At 45.2% G+C, this 8,828-nt stretch overlaps 1 non-coding gene across 1 annotated transcript; it reads left to right on the plus strand.

Moving 5' to 3' along the window:
• The first annotated feature begins 3,565 nt into the window (after window positions 1–3,565).
• On the plus strand, window positions 3,566–3,639 carry Trnat-ugu. Its single transcript has one exon. It is a non-coding gene; the product is annotated as a tRNA-Thr (tRNA).
• The last annotated feature ends 5,189 nt before the right edge of the window (window positions 3,640–8,828 follow it).

Here is an 8,828-nt window from a genome sequence, read left to right on the forward strand (position 1 = left end):
GTCTGTGGCTTTAATATGTAAATCCTTGTCTGTAATGGTTCTCTTTAATTAATTCTTGAAACGGCCTTCAGCAGTGTTCTGTGAATGTTTATCGTAAGGTTGTTCTTAATTATTCTTGAGTAATTGCGTGGGCCTTCAGCCGACAGGGTACTTCAAGTTATTTTAAGATGTTTTTTTCTGTTTTACTGTGTAAAGGCTTACCTTTAAAGTCTCTCGTTTATTATGTAAAGAAAATTTTTAAATTGAGCTTTCAGCCGAAGAATTAACTTGAATATTCCTTAATATGGCCTGTAGCCGGAAATTGTAATGCTTGGCTTTTAAAGAATTTTCTTAGCTGATTTGAAATATTACTTCGGCCTTTAGCCGAGAAGATATTGTAATTTAAGTAAGGCCTTCAGCAATTGCTCCAAATTCTGGTGTTTAAAAAAAAAGGTTCAAATGGCTCTGAGCACTATGGGACTTATCTGAGGTCATGAGTCCCCTAGAAATTAGAACTACTTAAACCTAACTAACCTAAGGACATCACACACATCCATGCCCGAGGCAGGATTCGAACCTGCGACCGTAGCGGTCGCGCGTTTCCAGACTGTAGCGCCTAGAACCGCTAGGCCACCGCGGCCGGCGGTGTTTTAAAAGCAATGATTTAAACTTATTCTGGAGATGTTACTTGGGCCCTCAGCCGTGAATTCATCTTTGTTGTTTTAAAGAGGAAACGGTGCATTCGTTTGATAATAAAGTTGTGTGTTCTTGTGGTACTAGCAGTAACTGATCTTGGCCCCTTTCCACAACCTGATGCGCTCTGTTCTGCGAAACCGGATTTCAACTGGTAGCAGAGCGTGGAAGAAGTTGAAGTTAAATCGACAATACTATCATTTCTTTCATAAACCAATGCTTGAATCCTCGAAAAACGCTTCTTAATAATTACTTGTGACAAATTGCCCTTAGAGTTGCATAGGTCTGGGCCAGTTTGTAAGGTTTTCGAATAAGATATATTCAGGGTTTGTAAGAAATATATCGCACTTTGTGAAGATATATAATTTGGTGTTTCACACAATGAAGAGCCAAACACTATGAACACATTCGTAGTAGCGTCTTGGCAGACCTTTCTAACGTAGTACAGCAGGGATTCTTCTTGACGTCGATTCTATAATTAAGTGACATCATATGTCTACGCACAGATTACAAAAATTACGCGCGAATGGTTTGTGATTCAGACGTAATTACCTTTCTAGACTCTGAGAAGCTCATCTGCAGAAACCAGCACGGTTTTAGGAAACATCGGTCATGCGAGACACAGCTGGCCCTATTTGTGCATGATACACAACAAGCTCCAGATAGCGCCTTCCAGGTTGAAACCATATTCCTCGACTTCTTAGAGGCGTTCGACTCAGTTCCGCAGTGTCACATGCTCCAAAAAGTGCGCGCTTACGGTCTATCCGATGACATATGCAGTTGGATAGAAAGTTTTCTAACAGACAGAGAGCAATATGTCGTCCTGAATGGGGAGACTTCAGCAGAAACAAGCATAACATCAGGTGTGCCACAGGGCAGCGTAATAGGTCCGCTGCTTTCTACGATTTACATAAACGATATGGTTGCTGGTATTAACAGCGGCATTAGACTGTTTGCCGATGATGCTGTAGTCTACAGGATAGTAGTACCACACGGAAGTTGTGAACAGATCATTGAGGATTTGCAGAAAATAGGTGCGTCACGTAATGACTAGCAGTTATCTGTCAATATTAGTAAGTGTAACCTACTGCGTATAACAAAGCGAAAATCCCCATTAATGTACGAGTGCAAAATAAATGCCCAGTCGTTGGAAGCTGTAACATCCGCCAAGTATCTGGGTGTGACTATTCGAAATGATCTCAAATGGAACGATCACATTACACAATTAAGGGGGAAGGCGAACTCTAGATTTCGGTTCATTGGTAGAACCCCGAAGCGATGTAGTCCTTCAACAAAGGAAATTGCTTACAATACGTTGGATCGCCCAGTCTTACAATATTGTTCGTCTGTATTGGACCCTTACCAGTTGTGCCTGATTCAAGAGCTTGAGAAGGTCCAAAGATGAGCGGCAAGATTCGTGCCTGGTACATTTAGCCGTCGCGAGAGCGTTACAAACCCCATAAAAAGTTTGATATGGGACACACTTGCAGACAGACGACGCTCTAAACGGAAAGGGCTGCTCACTAAATTCCAAAATCCGATCTTCGCGCGAGGATGTAGAGCATATATTATTACCTTCAACTTTAAAATCGCGCAATGATCACCATTCAAAGACAAGGGAAATTAGAGGTCGTACTGAGGCGTTCAGACAGTCGGTTTTACCTTGCGTGATCCGCGTGTCCAACAGAGGGGGGGGGGGGGGAAGGGGGGGGGGAGGGGGGGAGGGGCGGAATATGACTTTGGCGCAAATAGTGCTTCCGCCACACACCGCTTGGTGGCTAGCGGACTACATATGTAGATGTAGAAGTAGAAGTAGATGTTCGGAAACAATGCGTAGCGGGTGTGAACGTCTGGCAAAATAGCAGTCGTGCAGCGTTGGGTTGGTGCTGAACATGCTATCGCTGTGAGAGTGTTTTAGCTTCAGGGCGACAGTGTGACTGCTGCGAGAAGGGTATTTCGATAGCATTAGCGGCTGGGACGTGTCAATGAGATGTCGTATTTATCCATGCGATGGGAACTTTGGCGCGTAGATTTGAAGAAACTGGTTCAGCATAAGAAACGGAGCCACCTGGTGGCATTTGAAAGGTACATACCCCAGAGAATATCGCAGCTGTTTCAGATTCCGTCGAGAGGAGCCCTTGCCGCTACGCTCTACAACATGCATCTGCTTTAGAGATTGAGCGACGGAGCGTACAAACGACGCTTCACCATTTAAATATCCGCCCAAATTAGCAACGGACTGTGCAGCAATGAAATCCACAGGACCCACTGTCGTCTATGGAGTTTAGCGAACGGGTGTTGTCTAAAATCAAAGTGTACCGAATTTCTTAACAATATATGGATGTGAGTCGAAGCGTTCAGGCACCTCTAGGTTCCTTATTTCTTTTTTTTCCTAGCTCAGTGGGAGAAGTTGGCACGTGCATTAAATCGCAACATAAGTGTAATTTAATTTGCCGCTTTGCCGACAGGTGTTGCTGATATACCTCGATGTGGACAGCTGAAAATGTGTGCCCCGACCGGGACTCGAACCCGGGATCTCCAGCTTACATGGCAGAAGCTCTATCCATCTGAGCCACCGAGTACACGGATGAATAGCGTGACTGCAGGGACTTATCCCTTGCACGCCTCTCGTGAGACTCACAATCCCATCTGTCCTCAATTCTACATATGTAATGTACTTTATAGACATTTGCCCATTCACTCATGACTCACGCACGCTTTGGCGATTCCAGTAAGAGCTTGGGCAACCTGTGCGCATTCGCACAGACGAAGGTCATTGGCTGGGCAAATGTCTATAAAGTACATTACATACGTAGAATTGTGGACAGTTGGGGATGTGTCTCACGGGAGGCGTGCAAGGGATAACTCCCTGCAGTCGCACTGTTTATTCGTGTCCTCGGTGGCTCAGATGGATAGAGCGTCTGCCATGTAAGCAGGAGATCCCGGGTTCGAGTCCCGGTCGGGGCACCATTTTCAGCTGTCCACATCGAGGTATATCAACAACACATGTCGGCAGCTGAGGGTTTCAGTTAGTCATCATTTACTTTGTTAGTGTTGTGGATAGAGGGGAGTAGAGCGAGAAGCATATTTTGAATACTTGTATATATTTGCGTATCAAATGTTGGTTGATTCACAATTAATGCCAAACGAGCCTTTAGATGCTTAATGTTTCATTCGTAATACTGGCAACCTGTGGCAATTGCGTAACAAATATTTAATAACGGCATCCTGTGACAACGCAAACCTTGTTTTATGAAGGTCGGGAATAATCGTGTGAGTATGTAGTGCTTGTCTTGTGGTTAATATAGAATGGAATAAATAAAGGTTGAACGTATGACTACTGAATTTTATGTGTCAAAGCTGTCGTAGATTATGGAGGCAAACTGTTCATGATTTCGCGAGGCAAACCTTCAGAGTGAGGATCTGAGATGGTATTGTTATAAACCTATTCGAAAGATGCTTAAGTCTCACACAGAATCAACTTGCTCTCAACAAGATGCAGCTTTCAGTGATTGAAGTAGTGTGATGTCAATCGTAGGCTGTTTTGGCCGAGCGGTTCTAGGCGCTTTAGTCTGGTACCGCGCGACCGCTACCCATGCCTACCCATGCCTGGGGCATGGGTGTGTGTGATGTCCTTAGGTTAGTCAGGTTTGAGTAGTTCTATGTTTAGGGGTTTAATGACCTCAGATGTTAAGTCCCATGGTGCTGAGCGCGATTTGAATTTTTTTTTTTATGTCGATCAGTGACAGCACCAGCAGCCTTCGCCTGTGGCTCTGTGTCGGATGGCCCGAATATTTTGTAAGTCCCCCAAAAGTATAAGATCAGCAGGCTGTTTAAGGTGACAAAGATGGCGGATCTACTGTTGAAGTTACGAAGTAGAAGTTACGAGAAGAAGTCGCAGTATGAATTTAAGGGATGAAATCATGAGACGACATGATTTTTGTGTGACTACATCTGATGAGATAGCTTCGTGTTGCCATATTTTTTGGTATAAGTTTAATCTGATTGTCGGGGCTCTGAATCCTTTGAGCTCCGACAGATCAAAGTTCTCCTTACAAAGCTGGAGTCCCAATGAATGGGCCCAGTTTTATTTGGTTAACCAAATATTTCTATTCTAGTATTTGAAAAAAGTCGTCCCTCGCTAATGCTGCCTCTCTCCTCGGCCAGAGAGGCAGCAACCATCTGATACTGTGATGCCTTTTGTCTGTCTGGGAAAAGTTCACGTAAAGTGATGTACAGAGTTTTTACGTCAGCGAACGGAGCTTTTGGTGGCATCTCAGGTTTTTCAAAGATTCCGTCTCCACTTGCAAGATACGAATCAGTAGTGTCCATCCAAAAAGTTAGCCATCTACATCTGGCAGACAGCAACGCTGCTTGCTAAAGGTTCTTCCTCACTCCTGAGCCTCGGTAAAAATTGCTGTTTTGAGAGAGCGGCGCAGCGCGTATTGTGAAGCAGCCACCCTCCGTTGCTGGCGGTGGCGCTGCTGTGGCAATCGCAACTTTGGTGTGTCCCTCTGGTAGGAAAGGGGAAAGGTTGCCTGTTCACGTGCATTTAAGGGGCGCTATGAGCTCGCCAGTCGGTCAGTCTGGGTCAGTCTCTCCTCCCCAGCTTGCTAGTCTGTCTCTCGTCCGCACTTGTTAGGCAGTTAGTGTCTGTCTGTCGTTCGGAGTGTTAGTATGTCTTTCGTTCGGAACATCCTTTAAAGCCGGCAAAATGAGAATCTTTCCACTCCGCCACTAAGAGAACTCAGCGAGTGGTCGCCCGGTCGGAGCTTAGTTCCAGAATGTAGTCCGCGCGTTAGGCTACCAGTCTGCTCGAGTTGCTCAGGCAATGGTCATTGGCGGTTGGATCGATCGGTTGGCCGGTCGCGCACTGAGAAACAAGATGACTTGTCCGTCTTGACCGTCGGCGCATGTGAGGTCACCACGTCAGTCCAGTGGGCCGCGGCGTATAGCGAGGGGTAGTGACTTGGCAGTCGACACGAGAGCAACAGGAGTCAGCCCACGACATCAGTCTGGCCGGTGTGAGCTATGACGCCGTGAGACGGGAGATCGACGCGCCTTCCTGCGCCCGTTGAAGCGGCTGGCAGCGGACGGTTCGGGAGAGCGATTTGGCGGTGCTGCGACAGGTCTTCTCTAGAAATCGCAGTTTATTAGAAGTTAAGTGATTGGTGATATGTTGGTTGATTTACTCTTGGTAAATTCTACTTGTTTTCTTGGTGAAGTCGCCAGACATTTTGCTTAGGGGTCGGCCCACCATTCTTCTCCGTTAGTCCACCCGCGGGAAGGTGGTTGTTTATAAATTGGGTGGTCTGTTTTTCCCTTGTGAAGTAGGGGCGGGCTACAGCAACCTGCGGTTCGGGTTGTTCGGTAATCTCCCTATCAATCTACCGTACGTTAGTAGCTGCCTCTGTTATGTTTGTCGGATTTGGTGTGTTAACGAATTTACTGCTTGGAGTGTAGCAGCCTCATACCTGAACGATGTTTTGATCTTTGGAAACTTTGATATTATTGCCTATGTTCTTGAGAGGTTCAAATGGTTCAAATGGCTCTGAGCGCTATCGGACTTAACATCTGAGGTCATAACTCCCCTAGAACTTAGAACTACTTAAACCTAACTAACCTAAGGACGACACACACATCCATGCCCGAGGCAGGATTCGAACCTGCGACCGTAGCGGTCGCGCGGTTCCAAACTGAAGCGCCTAGAACCGCTCGGCCACTCTGGCCGGCTCTTGAGAGGTGGTATCTGTGTACTGTAGAGCACCTTAACTATTGTTTTGCCAACCTCGTAGAATTTTATATAAGATTCCATTTCATGGGCTTTTACTGAAATGATCTTTTTAGTACATAAAGTAGCCACTCTTTCACCGTAAGACTATTCTTAGAAGTTAAAATCAAGTTGCACCATCGGTGGCAATGATAATATTTTAATTGTTAGTGTTTTGTACCATTTCGATCCCTCCTGCGGGGGTGCACAGTTTGTGTGCTTGTGTAAATTGTTAAAACTCTTAATTTAAAGTTATTTGGTGTGTTGCAGATTTGCACCCGTGAAGTCTTTCTGAGGCTTTTGAGAGTGGTCGTAAGCACGGCCGCGTCAAAAGGGAGCAGCAAGGTTCTCTGCTCCAAGGCTCATACAGTCAAAATTTGTTTCTTTCTGTCGCTGAATAAATTGTAAGTTTGAAATTTAGAGGGTGCTTTCTGATTATAATTTTAAATCTGTTTCTTTTAAGAAATGCTTTTAGGCACTATTAAAGTGAATGAAATTCCAATTTGTTAAAAGGAATTTGGTTGTGATTTCATCTGTTACTCCCTGGCAACTACTTCCATGCTTACATAGTGTGATTAAATGTGTTAATGTTCTTGATGAGTCGCTAGTAAATAAAGTAAATTCTTAAGAATATTCTTTGGAAATAAATCACGGTTCAACTCCACCTCGTGTATTATTTGTACAGGTGATCGCCACAGGATGTCGTAACTATCTCGTTTCTGCAAGGTGGCGCGCTGGGGTGTCCCAGCGGAGCACGCGAGCCGGCTGCAGTGATGACCGCTTCCCGTCACTGGCCTTGTCAAAAGAACACAGCGGATGTCTTAGTGTTACGGCGATCGGCTCAGTGCCTGTTTCACCCAATGCGCCTCCAAAACATTTCCCTTATTTCGAGTTACCCAGAAAATCTGTTTTAGGTTATTACAAAAGCTGAGAACAACTTGTCCATTTAATATTCAACTCATTTCTCCGATTCCAATTATTTATTCAGATCGATGGTGTACCTAATCTGAGGTTATATAATTTAACATGTAAGGTGGGACTGTTCCGCAATTCTGTTCCCCAACAAACTGCACTATTGCCAATAAAAATACGTTTTTCCTGTAGTTATTCGTCCAAATAACGTTACTTCACACTTTCCCATTTCCCTGCGCCGTCTTATACCTTCCTTGCTGCGTCAAAACAGTCAGCGCCACCAGGAAGACAGAGAAGACAGACAGACAGAGAAGTTGCTGTCCATGCATCAGCACGGCTTTAGAGAGAATCGCTCCTGCGAAACGCAACTCGCCCTTTTTTCACATCATATCTTGCGAAACACGGATGAAGGGTATCAGACGGACGCCATATTCCTTGACTTCCGGAAAGCGTTTGACGCGATGCCCCACTGCAGACTCCTAACAAAGGTACGAGCATATGGGATTGGTTCCCAAGTATGTGAATGGCTCGAAGACTTCTTAAGTAATAGAACCCAGTACGTTGTCCTCGATGGTGAGTGTTCATCGGAGGTGAGGGTATCATCTGGAGTGCCCCAGGGAATTGTGGTAGGTCCGCTGTTGTTTTCTATCTACATAAATGATCTTTTGGATAGGGTGGATAGCAACGTGCGGCTGTTTACTGATGATGCTGTGGTGTACGGGAAGGTATCGTCGTTGAGTGACTGTAGGAGGATACAAGATGACTTGGACAGGATTTGTGATTGGTGTAAAGAATGGCAGCTAACTCTAAATATAGACAAATGTAAATTAATGCAGATGAATAGGAAAAAGAATCCTGTAATGTTTGAACACTCCATTAGTACTGTAGCGATGAAATATTTGGGAGTAACATTGCAGGGCGATATGAAGTGGGACGAGCATGTAATGGTAGTTGTGGGGAAGGCAGATAGTCGTCTTTGGTTCGTTGGTAGAGTTTTGGGAAGATGTGGTTCATCTGTAAAGGAGACCGCTTATAAAACACTTATACGACCTATTCTTGAGTACTGCTCGAGCGTTTGGGATCCCTATCAGGTCGGATTGAGGGAGGACACAGAAGCAATTCAGAGGCGGGCTGCTAGATTTGTTACTGGTAGGTTTGATCACCACGCGAGTGTTACGGAAATCCTTCAGGAACTCGGATGGGAATCTCTAGAGGAAAGGAGGCGTTCTTTTTGTGAATCGCTACTGAGGAAATTTAGAGAACCAGCATTTGTGGCTGACTGCAGTACAATTTTACTGCCGCCAACCTAAATTTCGCGGAAAAATCACAAAGATAAGAGAGATTAGGGCTCGTACAGAGGCATATAGGCAATCATTTTTCCCTCGTTCTGTTTGGGAGTGGAACAGGGAGAGACGATGCTAGTTGTGGTACGAGGTACCCCCCAACACGCACCGTATGGTGGATTGCGGAGTAT

The sequence above is a fragment of the Schistocerca americana genome, chromosome 4, assembly GCF_021461395.2.
Source record: "Schistocerca americana isolate TAMUIC-IGC-003095 chromosome 4, iqSchAmer2.1, whole genome shotgun sequence".
In the NCBI taxonomy this organism is placed as follows: domain Eukaryota; kingdom Metazoa; phylum Arthropoda; class Insecta; order Orthoptera; family Acrididae; genus Schistocerca; species Schistocerca americana.